The sequence below is a fragment of the Coptis chinensis genome, chromosome 7 (genome assembly GCF_015680905.1).
Source record: "Coptis chinensis isolate HL-2020 chromosome 7, ASM1568090v1, whole genome shotgun sequence".
NCBI classification, from domain to species: domain Eukaryota; kingdom Viridiplantae; phylum Streptophyta; class Magnoliopsida; order Ranunculales; family Ranunculaceae; genus Coptis; species Coptis chinensis.
This window is the reverse complement of record NC_141462.1, coordinates 8732684-8748608: the sequence shown is the minus strand read 5'-3', so window position 1 is coordinate 8748608 and position 15925 is coordinate 8732684. Positions and strand designations below refer to the sequence as shown.

Genomic DNA, 15925 nt, shown 5'->3' with positions numbered 1-15925 from the left:
CCCCATGTTCACTTGCTTCTTCAGACCATTTGTTCTTCAACACTTGTAACTTCGATCCTGAAATTTTGGGGCATATACTTGAGTATGGACTGCAAGACTTAATTAAGATAAATTTTTTTACAAACTCACATAGTATTCTTGGGCACGCTCCAAAACAGTCTCATCTCGATGTTTATGACCATATTTCCAACTATCCGTACGTCTATGCTTCTTTTCTGGATTCGATTCATCCTACACAAACAAGTATACATAGAAAGTTATTAAGTAGTAACATAGCAAATGAAAGGAAGATATGCAGTAGTGATAATGATACATACAAGTTCCTCCAATATTCTTCCATAAGATTTCCTGCCACAAGTATGGCCAATTAAGTTCATACTTCTATTCTCAGCATTCTTAGCGCACATATCCTTTACTTCTTGTCTGTTCTCATGGATTGGAAATGCTTCCCAATGAATTGGATCAAACCCCGTTGGACATGATGAAATAGCTTCTTGCTCAGATTCACAATTCTTCAATATTTTACCTCGCAAAACATATTTCCAATATCGAAACTTAGGAGCGAACCATTTCTCTATATTTTTCCGAGCCCCCATTGTTGGGTTCACATTGAGTTGGAACTCCTCCTACAAATCACATATATACATTTATATATATGCTATGACTAGTATGGTTATGGAAACAAAAATAATAATAAAATAAAATAAATAGTTACCATTAACTTTAACCAAACTTCATCTTTGAAAGAACCATCTATTTTATCCCAACTTGCATAAGAAATTGGGACAATAGCTCGTATCCAATAGCCGACTCTACTGCTCCATTTGGCACTATAAACTCCTGTGACCCTACCGTTGGCGTGCGCTATGATTGGCAGCTTACCATTACTAGATCGCAAAGTATTGTCTCCCGCTGATTCAGATGGTTAGGACACATTAGGTTGATGTGAACCTGAAGGAGACGACTGGGGCATTGTACGGTGTTGTGAACACGAAGGAGGCGACGGGGACAGCATACGGCGTTGTGAACTTGAAGCCATTATATTAAAAACAACCTAATAATTGAAGAAAATAAAGTAAGTTCATCAAAACTAATATAACACAAACTTGTTACATGATAAGAGATATTGGCACAACATATAATTAATCAACCAAAGCGAAAAAATAATAATAGAAAAATAGAGGTCGTGAAGTGTACATTACCAACAACAAAAATAAAGTGCATATTACAACTACTATCATTTGCGAACTTTTGCATCGGGGTAGCAAATTAGGTCGGGTCATCAAAAATAGACGGACTTCGGATTGGCTTCTAGATCATCTATGTTACTACTCAATCGAGGAGGAGGATGTATGACCACCCACCAATCAAGATTTTTCAAATCATTTAAATAGAACACTTGACTAGCCTCGGAAGCAAGAATGACTGGCTCATCAAGTTGATGATGGACACTCTTGAGCCTATTAAAGTTGACCATCACCAAATTAGAATCTGGACAAAGTTTACAACCATTAGTTTTGTCCTCAACCCTCACCCAATCACAATAAAAGACCACTTCATGGAAAGTTGTGCAGTCCAACTCCAAAATTTGCTTGATAACCCCATACCACATGGTTTCTGAGTCGACCGGATTTTTGTCTTTCCTACTTGCCATAAATGACGTAATAGCCTTCATACAAACACCACTGTTTTGAGTGACAATAGTATCATCATGAGACTTGGTATAAAAGACAAATCCATTAATGCGATACTTCTTATATGATTTAGCCTTGTGCATTGGCCCTTTAACAAACTGCCACAAGTCGTCTTGCGTATCTTTAGCCTTCAACAACTATACAACAAAGAAAAAGAAAATTAACAAAATACAAACAAAACTAAAAGGCTCACCCTAGCTACTAGAAATGTAAAGTAAAAAAATACCTTATTGTATAACCAGACAATGAATTCTGTCTGAATCTCCACTTCTGACTTTGCTATTCCTCTTCCTCTACCACGAGTAGTGGGCTGCAAGTTACGATACTCACTGTAATTCATTCATGGAAGTCCATATATACGTGATTATTCATAAATTACCAAAACTAGTCAAATTCAAAGCCAGAATGAACAACCCACTTGTAGAATTCATCAAGTCTTTCAACTTGTAATCGAAAAATAAGCCATCTCCGTATTTGTATCCATTGTGCCGTTTCTAGCATCACAACTTTGAAGTCAAGCAGAGGCCCTTCATCAATGATCTAACCATTTTCGTCAAGGTAGCGCTTACGAGTCAATTTTTTATTTCCTCCACATGGCATGTACTCCATGGCATATTGGACGGATTCAGAAACTATATAGGACTCTACAATTGACCCTTCAACATATCGTTTATTGCTAGGTATGTTTTTACACTCTTTCATCACCCTGTTAGTATTGAGAAATGCAATAAGTGTAAGTGTGTTGTTAATGCCTATCTTTATAAAAGAAATTGAACTAAAATATGTGACATTGTTGACTTACTACTCAAAAGGATACATCAACCTAAGCCACACAGGTCCACAAATCAACGTTTCATCGGCTAGATGCACCATAAGATGGATACTAATATAAAAAAAAGATGGTGGAAGATGCTTCTCGAACACACAACGCTTCTACAATCATGATTTTGGCACCTTCCATATCCTTACGACATAAAACCAACCGAACACAAGATTCTAAAGAATAAGGCGTCTGTTGAAAGGCTCTTCGCCAAGTCGCGGTTTTGGAAAAGCATGTTGAAGCAACACAGCAGCACATATTGCATTATAACATGATGGTCATGAGACTTCATCATGAGCAAAGAAGGTGGGTTGGAACCGACAATGTTGCTCAGGTTAGACGAAAAGCCCGAAGGAAGTTTCAAGTCTTTCAAAATTTGGAAAAAATGTTTTTTCTCATCTGCATCTAAGACATAGGAGGCCTTTGGTTTTTTCTGCCTACCGGTATTTAAGTCCTCTTGCATCCACAAACTACTGCGGATGCCCTTCATCTTCAAATCCTCTCTAGCAGCCCTTTGTATCCTTTGTTTTTTCAGGTCTAGGATCAGATACAATATATGCTCAGAAACATTCTTCTCATCATGCATCACATCAACACAATGTCGAACTTTATAACTTGGCCAATATAATAGCTTAAACAAAATGGACTTCCTATAAAAAGCCTTTGTAACTTCAACACTATCATCGTCGTCGTCGTCGTCATCATCATCACTATCATCATCATCATCTCTATCAACAACATTTACACTCCCATCAACTCTTGACCGTTTGGAACCTTTTTGGATCTTACCAGGTACATATTTAATGCGGTTCAACAATTTATCAACATTTGTTCCTTTAAGACGTGATGGAGGAAGGTTAAGCTCTTGCTCCCCATTGAAGTGCTTACTATGCCTAAAGATAGAAAGTGTTAGAACTGCTTATTATACCTAACTTGATTATTTAAAAAAAAACAATATTTGAAGTGTTTACTATACATAAATGGGTGATCTGGATCAAGAAACAAACGGTAGTTTGTGTACACAATCTTCTTACTACAAGGTAAACGCTCCGAGGGATTGTTGTCACCACAAATAGGACATGCTTTATAACCATGTGTCACACAACCAGATAAGTTTCCTAAAGCCGGAAAATTGTGTATCCCCCACATCAACATAGCTCTCAGAGTAAAGTGTTCCCTCTTGTGCATGTCGAACGCAGGGACTCCTTCTCTCCAGAGTTGATCCAACTCATCAAATAGTGGTTCAAGGAAAACATCAATGTTTGTAGTTAGTAGCCGGTCCAGGGTATTAACAAAGACATCATCGAAAGTTGGATTTCATGCACAATGAAGATGGGAGATTGTATGGCACTAATATGACAGGCCAACAACTGTAGAGCGATTGATTGAATGCCACAAGGATTGAAGCCATCGGTTTAACCGCAAGCCAAACATTAAGCCCTCGATGGCGAATTCTCGCCATCTCTCTTTAAATTTTGTCCATTGGACTGAATCAATAGGATGTCGCATATAATCCCATGAAGGTGTTGCTCGAGCATGCCATGTCATTTCCCGTGCTAATGATGGTATCGTATACAATCGTTGGAGTCGTGGACCTAAAGGAAAATGTCTCAATACTTTTTTAGGCACTTTGGATTCCTTCCCTTTTTTACCCTCCACTTTATATCTAGGTGATTCACAATGAGGACATATCGTCAAATCTTTCTTTGTCCCATAATACAAGATGCAATTATTCTCACATGCATCGATGCGCTTTGCTTTCATCCCTAGGTCTGTCAACATTTTCTTCATTACTGGCCACTTTTCAGGTAAAGTATTTTCTTTTGGCAACCAAGTTCTTAGCATAGACAAAAGTGCGCTCACACTATTTCCGGACCAACCATACTGTTTCTTTAAGTCATGAAACTCTACAACTGCAGATAGAGTTGTCACAGGACCCTCACATGAAGGGTATAATTTTTCTTTGGCTTTACTTTTGTATTCAGCATACTTTTTACCCAAATCTGGTTGGGAACAAAAGGTTGTTCAAAATCAGAAATTTGATCATTAGCCCCTCCATACACATCCCCCCTTATACCTTCATATGCGCCATAACAAGCATCAACAAGATTCTCTAACCCAAGCCCTCTATCTTCAATGTTTTCATCTTCAACTATGTCTACCACGGGATACTTGATTGTTTTTCACCATGTAAGGACCATATAGTATCGTTAGATCAAAACCATTTTGAATTATATGCCGGACCGTCAAACACCAATCTTTTCCCATTCCGACATGTTACACAAGGACAAGGACATGTTGTCAACCCTTCATATTTTTTTTGTGCCAAATCAATAAAACTAGCTACCCCTTCCCTATAGACGGTGCTCACTCGGTTTGGTTCATGAATCCACTCTTTCTGAATCGGCCGTGACATTCTACCATTCTGTAGATACAAAGATAAGAAAGAAAAAAGAAATATAACTCTCGAGTTAGTTAGTTAATTTGAAGCAATCATAGATGACTTAACACTATTACTACCAAGCTCAATTACTTGTCAGTCTTGAAAGATTTTCAATAGAGAGACTTGACAATTTTTTGATCGAGCTACTATTCTACCAACATAAATCACTATTCTACTAATAGAAATCAGGGAGACAATGACTTCAAAGTTCAAAGCACATTCATAATCAAACTATGTCAAATGTCAAAGCATTCACAAAGTAAAATAACACTATACTGTCAATAAGAAAATTTAAGACCTGCTTTCGTAAAACATTTAGATCAGAACTTAGACCAACCTAAGTTAGGAAGCCAGAATGTTTGAATTCAAGCTACCATGACTGAAAATGGATACAAAAATGTTGGAACACTAAAGCTTGGGATTCATTATACTTGAACATTTTTAGAACAAACACATATTTTAGTGTTTCAAAAAGAGGGTGCTCAAGATTATAGGACCAAAGACCACCACCCGGTCCACCACTATCGTTACATAAAAAAAAAAAACAATTAACAAAAAGCCAAACAAAACCCCAATGTCCTAAATAGATATAAATATTAAACAATTCGGGCACAAATTATGAATTATGAATGGCTAGCTTCAAACAATCAAGAAAAAAAAACATAACTTTATAACTTCAAATCCTTAAAGCTAGGATTTTTACGCAAAAACAGAACTTTACAATTTCAAATATTTCAAGCAAGGATTTTACGCAAAAACATTGCCTAACTTGATATAGAGATGCTGTCAAACATAAAAATTTAGTTTAAAAAAAAAAAAAAAAAAAAAAAAACTCCAAAAGTCGAAAGTTATCTGTCTAAGAGAGAGACTTCCAGAGATAAACTTCATTAACCTTCTCCAGTAATCCTTTTGCCAATTTATCTATATCAAAACATAAACCCAACTATATTACAAATAACTCAAACCATTAAAAGCAAAAATATCGTTCTATTATTACTATTATTACTATTAAGAACTCATATTACTATTATTATTATTCCCATTACTCTTTCTTTCTTTCTTCTTCTCTTTCTCTTTGTTGTTTCCTTCTTTATATTCATTTTTCTTCTCACCGATTTTGAATATATCTCTCCAACGTTTAGAAGTTGATAATGACTCAAACCTTCCCCGCCCCGCGTCGACTCGGTTCGGTTTCAGTTTCTTGTTCTAGCTCTAATGGAACTGAGTTGGGTTTGGGGTCTTGGGAAATGAGGTGTAGAGGTAGAAGCACACCATCTCCTATCAACTCATTAGCAGAAAGAAGATGGGGCTGTTAGTTGAAGATAAGGTTTGGGGTCGTTTTGTTTCATGTTCTTCTAAGTTTGGTTTGTCTTATAAGATAATCTACTGAAGGCTTTATTTCCCTATAATTTATAGGAAAATGAAGCCTTCAGTAGATTATACACACTTTCAAATCATAATTAAAATGTAAATCAAGGATACATGAAAAAATAGTACAAGTAGTCAAGTAGCCGAAAATTCACATATGAATTTCATGAAGTCCGATCTAGTTACTAACTAATTCTGATAGGATCATTTTAATGATGTATACATTACAATAAATGAATACTAAAAGGAACACTACATAATAAAGGAATAGCAAGTACTCAAGTTGCAAATAACTTAAGCAGACAAACAACTAATATATTGAGAATTGGACTCTACAAGAGTACAAATATATGGCATAGTTCAAATTTTAATTATTTGAAAACTCACCACCCAACTTCTGTTATTCTAATTAAGTACAAAAAAACTCCACGTAAAGGACCCCAATATGTCCCTTTAGCATACACAAAGAAGTCTCATTCATAGAAGAAACAAATATATTCCAAGTTTCAAGTAAATTAAAAACCAGATCCCAAAGCTAATCTAATGAACGTCATTAGTTCAGCAACCCATAACAATTCAAACTGATTTGAACTCAAACCAATATATAACTAGCTCGCTCAAGAATTCTTACAGTTAAAATGACCATCAAGATGCTAAAACAACAAAGTTTTTCCTTCCCTTACTACCCAACCATGAGTAGCGTGGACCAATGAATTCCGGCAAGACCTACTTGAGCAGTCGCTTGGTTTGGTTGGATTTGGAGTGGCGCCAATAGTTGGGTAACAACTACCTAGCCTATGGTTTCAACAAGTGTTTGGTTTGATTAAATAAGATGCTGCAAAAGGTTATACAAATACTAATTCAAAAATTGACAAGCTCAATTCGTGCTCACAATGTAAGTTAAACAAGGTTTGCAGTACATATCAGTTCACTGTGACTGTAATGCTTAATACGTTATACGAGCGCGCAACCATAAACCATGACAAAGTATTCTCCAACAAAGGATTAAATGTTTAACATACACTTACTATCGAATCCCATTCCGAAATGATGCAATTATCTTTAAATCAGTCAAGACACTGGCCATTTGGCCAAAAGCAATTTGAAAGGCTATTTCACTTCAAGTCTTCAACATAGAGAAACAAGAGTTAAAGAATAAAACTAAATTTCAACATAATAAATCAAAAAATATTGTTACAGGGGACAAATTATTTGAAAAACTCAAGAACTCCGAGACTTGTTCTCCTACCCAGTGAAACAAAGGTGCTCCTACCATGAATCCAAGAAAAACCAAAACCAAATCGATCAAAACTAAACAAACACCACTCAGGATACCCAACCACACCAAAAAAGAAACAATTTTTATAAGCAAATATGAAGAAATAAATCAACTACAAAACTGGTTCAATCTTTTCCACACAAGAAAAAACAATAACTCCACCCAACCTTCCATAACATGAAATTAAACATAAATTGACCAATTCAATCAATCATGCCTGACAGTCAAGTTACAATTTTTCACACAAAACATTAGTAAATTCAAACTAAGTAAAATAGAAATTTGAAAACCCTAACCTTATTTCAACATTATGGCCACACTGAAACAGTGGAAAGTTAATATCTTTCTCAGTTTCTCCGTTAAATCTGTAAAATTTAAGACTGTTTTCCACACACATCTCCTTCTTCGATCAGCGTCTTTGCCTTCGAGCAACTTTCATTTCTAGGCTTCGACAAATTATCTTTTTCAGAGCATTGGTGTGCAGTTGAGAGGAAGAGTGGTAGAGGAGATGAGATAGTTGGGCGAGAGAGAAAACACGGTCCCTTAATTGTAATTTTTGTATTATGGGAATCTTAAACGCTTTTTTGCCGTCACTTTATTTAGTAAACCTCCTCAACATTTAATTAAAATAATTATCAAAATATTGGTGACTGTTTTAGCATTTTAGTGACGCCTATATGCCATCACAAGAGTCCTAATGCCAATTTGGCATCACAAACCAGAAAAACCCAGTGTTACAAAAATGTTGTTATGGTGTAGTGGATGTTGAGGTCAGATCTGATCCGATCCTATAGAGTGTGAGGGCGAGAAGAGTGATGTAAGTGGTTCGAATAGTCGTTATGCTTCTAAGAAGTGCTTAGAGCCTCACACGTCTTTCGAGTCTAGTCATGTACCATTTTATATACCAAAAGCCCCTTTTCCTGAGAGGTTAGTTCAGGCTAAGAAAGGAAATACTTTTAATGAGATAATGGAGATGTTTAAGCAAGTTCATATTAATATTCCGTTACTGGATGCTATAAAACAAGTTCCTTCTTATGACAAGTTTCTTAAGGATATGTGTACGCAAAAACGTAAGTTGAATGTGCATAAGAAAGCTTTCCTTACTGAGCAAGTGAGTTGATTATTCAAAACCGCGACTCCACCTAAGTTTAGAGATCCGGGATGCCATACTATATCCCCGTGTTATAGGTGATCATATGATTGAGAAGGCATTACTTGATTTGGGGGCTAGTGTTAATTTGTTACCTTATTAGGTTTATTTACAACTTGGTCTTGGTAAATTGAAACCTACGCCGATTACACTTCAACTGGCGGATAGGTCTGTCAGGGTTCCACGTGGTATTGTTGAAGATGTTTTGATTCAGGTTGATAAATTTTATTTCCCAGTTGATTTTATTGTTCTAGAAACACAACCTATTCAAGATCTTAAACACCATATTCCTGTCATCTTAGGTCGTCCATTTTTTGCCACATCCAATGCCATCATTAACTACCATAATGGAGTGTTGAAGCTTTCTTTTGGTAATATGACTACAGAACTTAATGTGTTTAATGTGAGTCAACAACCTCCTGAACCTGATGATCTTTGGGATATTAATCTTATTGACAGTGTGGTTCACAAGACTTTCTTGGAAAGTTATTCTGATGACCCTCTTGAGTCTTGTTTAACTCATTTTGGTGGTGATTTTGATGTGGATAATTCTATTTGTGAAGTAAATGCTTTGCTGGATGCCACCCTAATCTTAGATACTGATAAGTGGAAAACTAAGGTAGAACCTCTTTCTCCTTACGAAGTCTAAACCGGTTCCTTCCATAGAGAGTCCTCCTAAGCTTGAGTTGAAACCATTACCGATACTCTTTAAGTATGTCTTTTGGAGCTGATGAGACCTTGCCTATTATTATTGCTTCTAATCTTGATAGTGAACAAGAGAGTAAATTGCTTAGGGTTCTTAGAGACCATAAGACAGACTTTAGGGTGGACTATTATTGCGATATTAACGAGATAAGCCCCACTGATTGTATGCATCATATTCATCTAGAGGAGAATGCTAAACCAACCCGTGAATTCCAGAGACGGCTTAATCCTAACATGAGAGAGGTAGTGAGAGCCGAGGTTCTCAAGTTGTTAGATGCGGGTATCATTTATCCCATCTCTGATAGTCAATGGGTGAGTCCGGTTCAGGTTGTCCCTAAGAAGTCTGGTATCACGGTAGTTAAGAATGCGAATGGCGAGTTAGTTCCTACCCGTATGACTACTGGGTGGTGTTTTTGCATTGACTATCGTAAGTTGAATCTAGCCACTAGGAAAGATCACTTTCCTCTTCCTTTTATTGACCAGATGCTTGAACGGTTAGCCGGTCATAAGTATTATTGTTTTCTCGATGGTTATTCCGGTTATTACCAAATATGTATTACACCTGAGGATCAAGAAAAGACTGCATTTACTTGTCCTTTTGGAACTTTTGCCTACCGCCGTATGCCATTTGGGTTATGTAATGCACCCAGTACCTTCCAGAGATGCATGCTTAGCATTTTTTCTAACATGGTAGAAAGGTTTCTTGAGGTGTTTATAGATGATTTCTCCGTATTTGGTGATTCTTTTGATGAGGGTTTGCACCATTTGGAATTAGTGTTAATTAGGTGCAAGGAGAAGAATCTTGTGTTGAATTGGGAGAAGTGTCATTTTATGGTTCAACAGGGTATTGTTCTTGGTCATATTGTTTCTACTAAAGGAATTGAGGTCGATAAGGCTAAGACTGATGTCATTTCTAGTCTTCCACCACCTAAGACTGTGAAAGATATTAGGTCTTTTTTAGGTCATGCTGGATTTTATAGGCGATTCATTAAGGACTTTAGCAAGATTTCTCGTCCCTTGTGCAATTTACTTGGTAAGGACGTCGATTTTGTCTTTGATGATGATTGTTTGAAAGCTTTTGAGAAGTTTAAGCATTTATTGACTACCGCTCCTATCATACAACCACCTAATTGGAATGTACCTTTTGAGTTAATGTGTGATGCGTCGGACTATGCTATTGGGGCTGTTTTAGGTCAACGGTTTGATAAGTTGCCCCATGTAATTTATTATGCAAGTCAAACTCTTAATGATGCCCAAATGAATTACACTACAACCGAGAAGGAATTGTTAGCTGTTGTGTTTGCTTTAGACAAGTTTAGGTCTTATCTCATAGGGTCTAAGGTTGTCGTGTTTACTGATCATTCGTCTTTGAAGTATCTTCTTTCTAAAAAGGATGCTAAAGAGCGTCTTATTCGTTGGGTCCTCTTATTACAAGAGTTTGACATTGAGATTAGGGATAAAAAGTCTGAGAGAAGCGTGGGTGACCACTTGTCTAGGCTTATAGTAGAGTTTTCTACTAGTCTTTTGCCTTTGAATGAGTCCTTCCCCGATGATGAGCAACTTTTTGTTGTCTCCCGGTTGCCTTGGTATGCAGATATTGTTAATTATCTTGTTATAGGTCAGTTTCCTTCTCATTGGAGAAAACAAGATAAATTTAAGTTTCTTCTTTGAGGTTAAGTATTTTTAAGGATGACCCATACTTGTTTAAGTCATGCCCCGATCAGATTGTTAGGAGATGTGTTCACGAGAGTGAGTTTAAGTAGTATTCTCTCCTTTTGCCATGACCATGCATGTGGTGGTCACTTTGGTCCTAAGAAGGCGGATGCTAAGGTGTTGCGATATGGTTTTATTGGCTACTCTCTTTAGAGATGCACATGAGTTTTGTTTAGGATGTGATCGATGATGCGGCATTTGAGTAATATTTCCCATAGGAACATGATGTCTCTTTCCCCTATTTTGGTTGTTGAGCTTTTTGATGTGTGGGGTATAGACTTCATGGGTCCTTTTCCTCCTTCCTTTGGTTATCTTTATATCCTCGTCGCGATAGATTATGTTTCTAAATGGGTTGAGGCGGTGCCATGTAAAATGAATGATCACAAGGTTGTAGTTAACTTTTTGAAATATAATATATTTTCTCGTTTTGTTACTCCTCGTGCAATTATAAGTGATAATGGTACTCATTTTATAAATCATGCGTTTGAATCTTTAATGAAAAAGTGCTCTATTACTCATAAACTTGCTACCCCATACCATCTCCAAACTAGTGGCCAAGTTGAAGTATCTAATAGGGAAATTAAATGAATTTTAAAAAGACGGTACGACCTAATCGTAAGGATTGGTCTCAACGTCTTAATGATTCCCTTTGGGCTTATAGGACTGCTTATAAGACTCCCATTGGTATGTCTCCTTATAGGCTTGTGTTTGGGAAGGCATGTCATTTGCCTGTGGAATTAGAACATCGTGCTTTTTAGGCCATTAAAACTTTTAACTTTGACATGCGTGAAGCGGGGTTCACAACGTAAGCTCAATTGAATGAGTTAGCTGAGTTAAGGAATGAGGCATATGAGAATGCCAAAATTTACAAAGAGTGGACTAAGATTTTTCATGATAAATCTATTCTTCGCAAGTCTTTTGAACCTAATCAAAAAGTTTTGCTATATAATTCTCGTTTGCGTCTTTTTCTTGGTAAAGTTACGTTCTAGGTGGACTGGTCCTTTCATTGTTAAAACTGTTTTTTTTCCTTATGGTCTTTGTTGAGATAGAGGATCCTACGGTGGTGGTCGTGTGTTTAAGGTTAATGGTGAACGCTTGAAACCATATCTTGATGGTTTTGCTAATAAGGATGTGGAAGAGGTGGATCTTATTGATCATGTTTATCATGACTGAATGAGTATGCTTGTTGTATTTTATTAGTTTAGATTTTGTTTTTCTTTTGTAAGAGTTGCTTCGCATTGTTCCCAAATACTTCATTCTAGCCCCTAGTCTCCATTTGGGTTAACCAATGAGAAACACATTATTGTGATTTTTAGGTTATGACAGGTGTTATATTTATGAAATGTCGAAAATACAGAGGAGACTCTGTCGAATTTTTTTGAATTTTGGGGCATTCATGTTATGTTTCGTTGGTAGACAAAGTGCTAATCTAAGAATTGGGTGTGCGAAGCATTCGTCTGCTAGAGACGTTAACTGTAGCGCTTATGGGAGGCAACCCATGTTTTTATTTTTGTTGAGTCTTTTGTGCACGTGTATCATGCATATCATTCCACTCTAACACCTTTTCTCCGCCTTTTTGGAGACGTGTAACTCTATGGGATGAGACACGTGACACATTTTAGTCATTGTAGTAACTTGGTCCTCTTTTATATTATCATTGTTATATCTTTTGTGAGGTACTAATTTCTACAGGTGACTCAAAGATATTATTTTTCATTTTTGGAAGCTCTTGGTAACCTTTTTCCTTATATAATTTTACTTGTCCATGTTGTTATCTTTTAAATTACACATCTATGTTAACATTGAGGACAATGTCTATAAGAAGTTTGGGGGTGGGAACAAAATGTTTGTTTAGCGAAAAATAAATATGTCCAACATGGTATGATTAATGGTGATTTTCTATGATGAGAAATTAAAAAAAAAAAAAAAAATGATTTCTAAAGCCACTGATTTTCAAGGAATCTATGAAGTTAAGAGTCATTCTTGAAGTTATTGTCGCTTTTAGACTATTTTCTACCTCTAGAAATAGATTTTGTTGATGAAGTCTAAGCCAAAGTGGAATATGCACTATTAGCCACCTGATACATGTCAAATTGAAGAGTAATTTAATCTCCTAGTGCACTAGAAGAGGAATATAGAGACTTAACCCGTGAGACTTGAGCCTTTGAATTTCTTGGAGAGTCTTTACGTAAATTCAGAGTCCAAGTTGACTCATTCATTCTTCTGTGCTTAAATTTGTTGTATATATAGTCTCATTTTTTTTTTCTTGTTTTGGTCGATCACGAAATGACATCAACTGGGGAGATAGCCATTAGGCCTTGTAGTCTATTCGAAGCAGAATATCATACTGATAAGTTAAGTAGTAAGCCAATTAGCCTTTATCTATACCACCTAGTAGGATTTTCATGTTAACACTTTTGAGCCTTATATATTAAGCCTTTTCTTCTTAAACCAACTATCCTTAACCTAACTCCAAATAAGGAGTGTAAACCCATATTATTAGCCTTACCCATATTTCTGAGGATTTCTAAAGGACTAAAGAGAAAGCTAGAAGAAGAAGATTCTAAAGGGAAAATTTACTAAAGTTAAATGAAGAAAATCATTTCTTTTGCTCAAAGTGATTCAATAGAAAAAAAAAAATCATTGAGCAGAAGTAGTGAGAAAGTCAAGTAACGTGATCTACAAAGTGAAGAAATTTTCCATGAAGGTCAAGTACAAGATGGTCTTTAGTTTATTCTCAGAAATTTTTTATTCCTTTTTACCATTTTCTTGTCAACCTATCCTAATCCCCGTCTTAATACCCAGACTTATCACAAAAAGTATGATATGAAGTGTAGAATAGGCGAGAGGATGCTAAAGTGAAGGACCCGACACTTCATATGTGATTGATGTTCTTTCCATGAGACTAATTTGTTTTTGAAATTTCATATGTCTGTCTTTCTGGCTAAGTATGTGGGATGTTCTACTATTTTACTCATTTCCCTGCATACAGAGGTAAAATTGAAACTTATCTGAGAGAGAGACTTTCTTGTGAGTGTATGAATGGTGAGGATTGAGGTTGATATATTCTTTGGATAGTAAGTTAGGAATTTTGTTACTTGGATAAGAGATTGTATCAGTTTGACTAAACACACACACGCTTTGGTTTGGAGTAGTAATCAATCTTTTCTATCTTTGGAAGTAGTAATGCGTCTTGGTGATAATTATGGAAACTGTGATAATTAATAATTTTTGAACTTGTGTCGTAGTGGGCGAAAAAGATTTTATCTCTGAAAAAATTATATCACCATTGGTTATGCTATGTTAATGTTTATGGGTACCGTTTCTGAAAACCCTCACGAGACTAAACTCGTCCACTAAGGGTAACCTAGGGGTTTAAAAGGCCTGTTACACATGCTAAGTGTAATCGTGATTCATACGAAAGTGAGTTAGGATTTTTGTTTTTGTTATTAGTTTAGTTTTAGTTTTGCTCGAGGACAAGCAAAATATAAGTTTGGGGGTATTTGATAAGCACATAAATGTTATATATTTATGCTCAATTTTATATTAGTTAGTCCGTTTATTTTATTTGTTTGATTAAGTTAGCATATTTTCGGTGATATTGCAGGAATTAGAGTAACTTGATTAATTATGTCAATATTGGAAAGAATTGAGATATCAGTGCGTGATTTTAGTTGGTACCCGAAAGAGCATCGGAGAATTGGGTAATTATTTGGATGGGCTGAAATAAAAGAATGAAAAGCAAAATGACCATGAACTTAAGTGGGCACGTAACCAGCGGGAGTTGAGTTTAAGCCCATGTGCTGACGACCGGACCACCCATGTTCATCTAATTAGACCAGCCCATAACCAAACATCAAAGCCCACACAACTAACTAATGGCCACACCATTTCCTGTCCACCCGAGAAGCACCATATCCAAACATTAGTTTCCTTCTCCATTTCTCACGAACAGAAAACCCATCCTTCTTTTCCGTCGATAATAACCAAACATCCAAGCTAACCAAGCTACGCATGCTACCATCCATTTCTATCCCCGCACCACCTGATCACCACCTTCGATTCTCCATCTCCAATTCGCACAAATAGAAAAACCCATCCCTTAAATCCCGACTTATTCGATCGAACCCGGAACCAATCGAGCACTACACATCCTACCATTCTTCCATACGTCCACTTTCACTTGATCAACACTTTATATTCTCGATTGCACTAAAACCCAACAGGAAACAAAAGACCGACTTCCACTCAAACTGATCCAATCCCGAATCTCTCGCCACCAAATTAGACAATTCCAATTATAATCAAACACTGCCCTAACTAAACCTCTATATATACAAGGGGAAACAAAGAGAAAGGGGCGCTCCAGAACACTGAAATAGAGAACAAGAGAGACAGAAAAGAGGAGAAACTCGAGTTAGCACCGGCGGAATTGAAGCTTGGGCTAACCGAATTGGGAGAAGACGACACCACTGCTGGACTACAGTTTTGCGATGATTATCTCTTCTTTTAATTTCGTTTTTCCCTTCAGTGTTATTGTCATGTCTAGCTAAATTCCAAGCTAGGGCTTAGATGAAGCCCTAGACTTGCGTAGGTTTTCTAAGTTTAATTGGGTTATTGTTCTCTGACTTAAGTTTTATAGTAAATAATTATTTGAATTCTCTCGATTTTACGTAGAAATTCCATCATTGATTATATCCCGTGTATGTTTAATCCATGTCTAGACTAGTCAATTGTTGGATTAAGTTTCATT

General features: G+C 36.4%; 1 pseudogene; it reads left to right on the top strand.

The window, feature by feature from the left end:
* The first annotated feature begins 4261 nt into the window (after positions 1-4261).
* Positions 4262-12216, top strand: LOC147485801 (uncharacterized; annotated as a pseudogene).
* The last annotated feature ends 3709 nt before the right edge of the window (positions 12217-15925 follow it).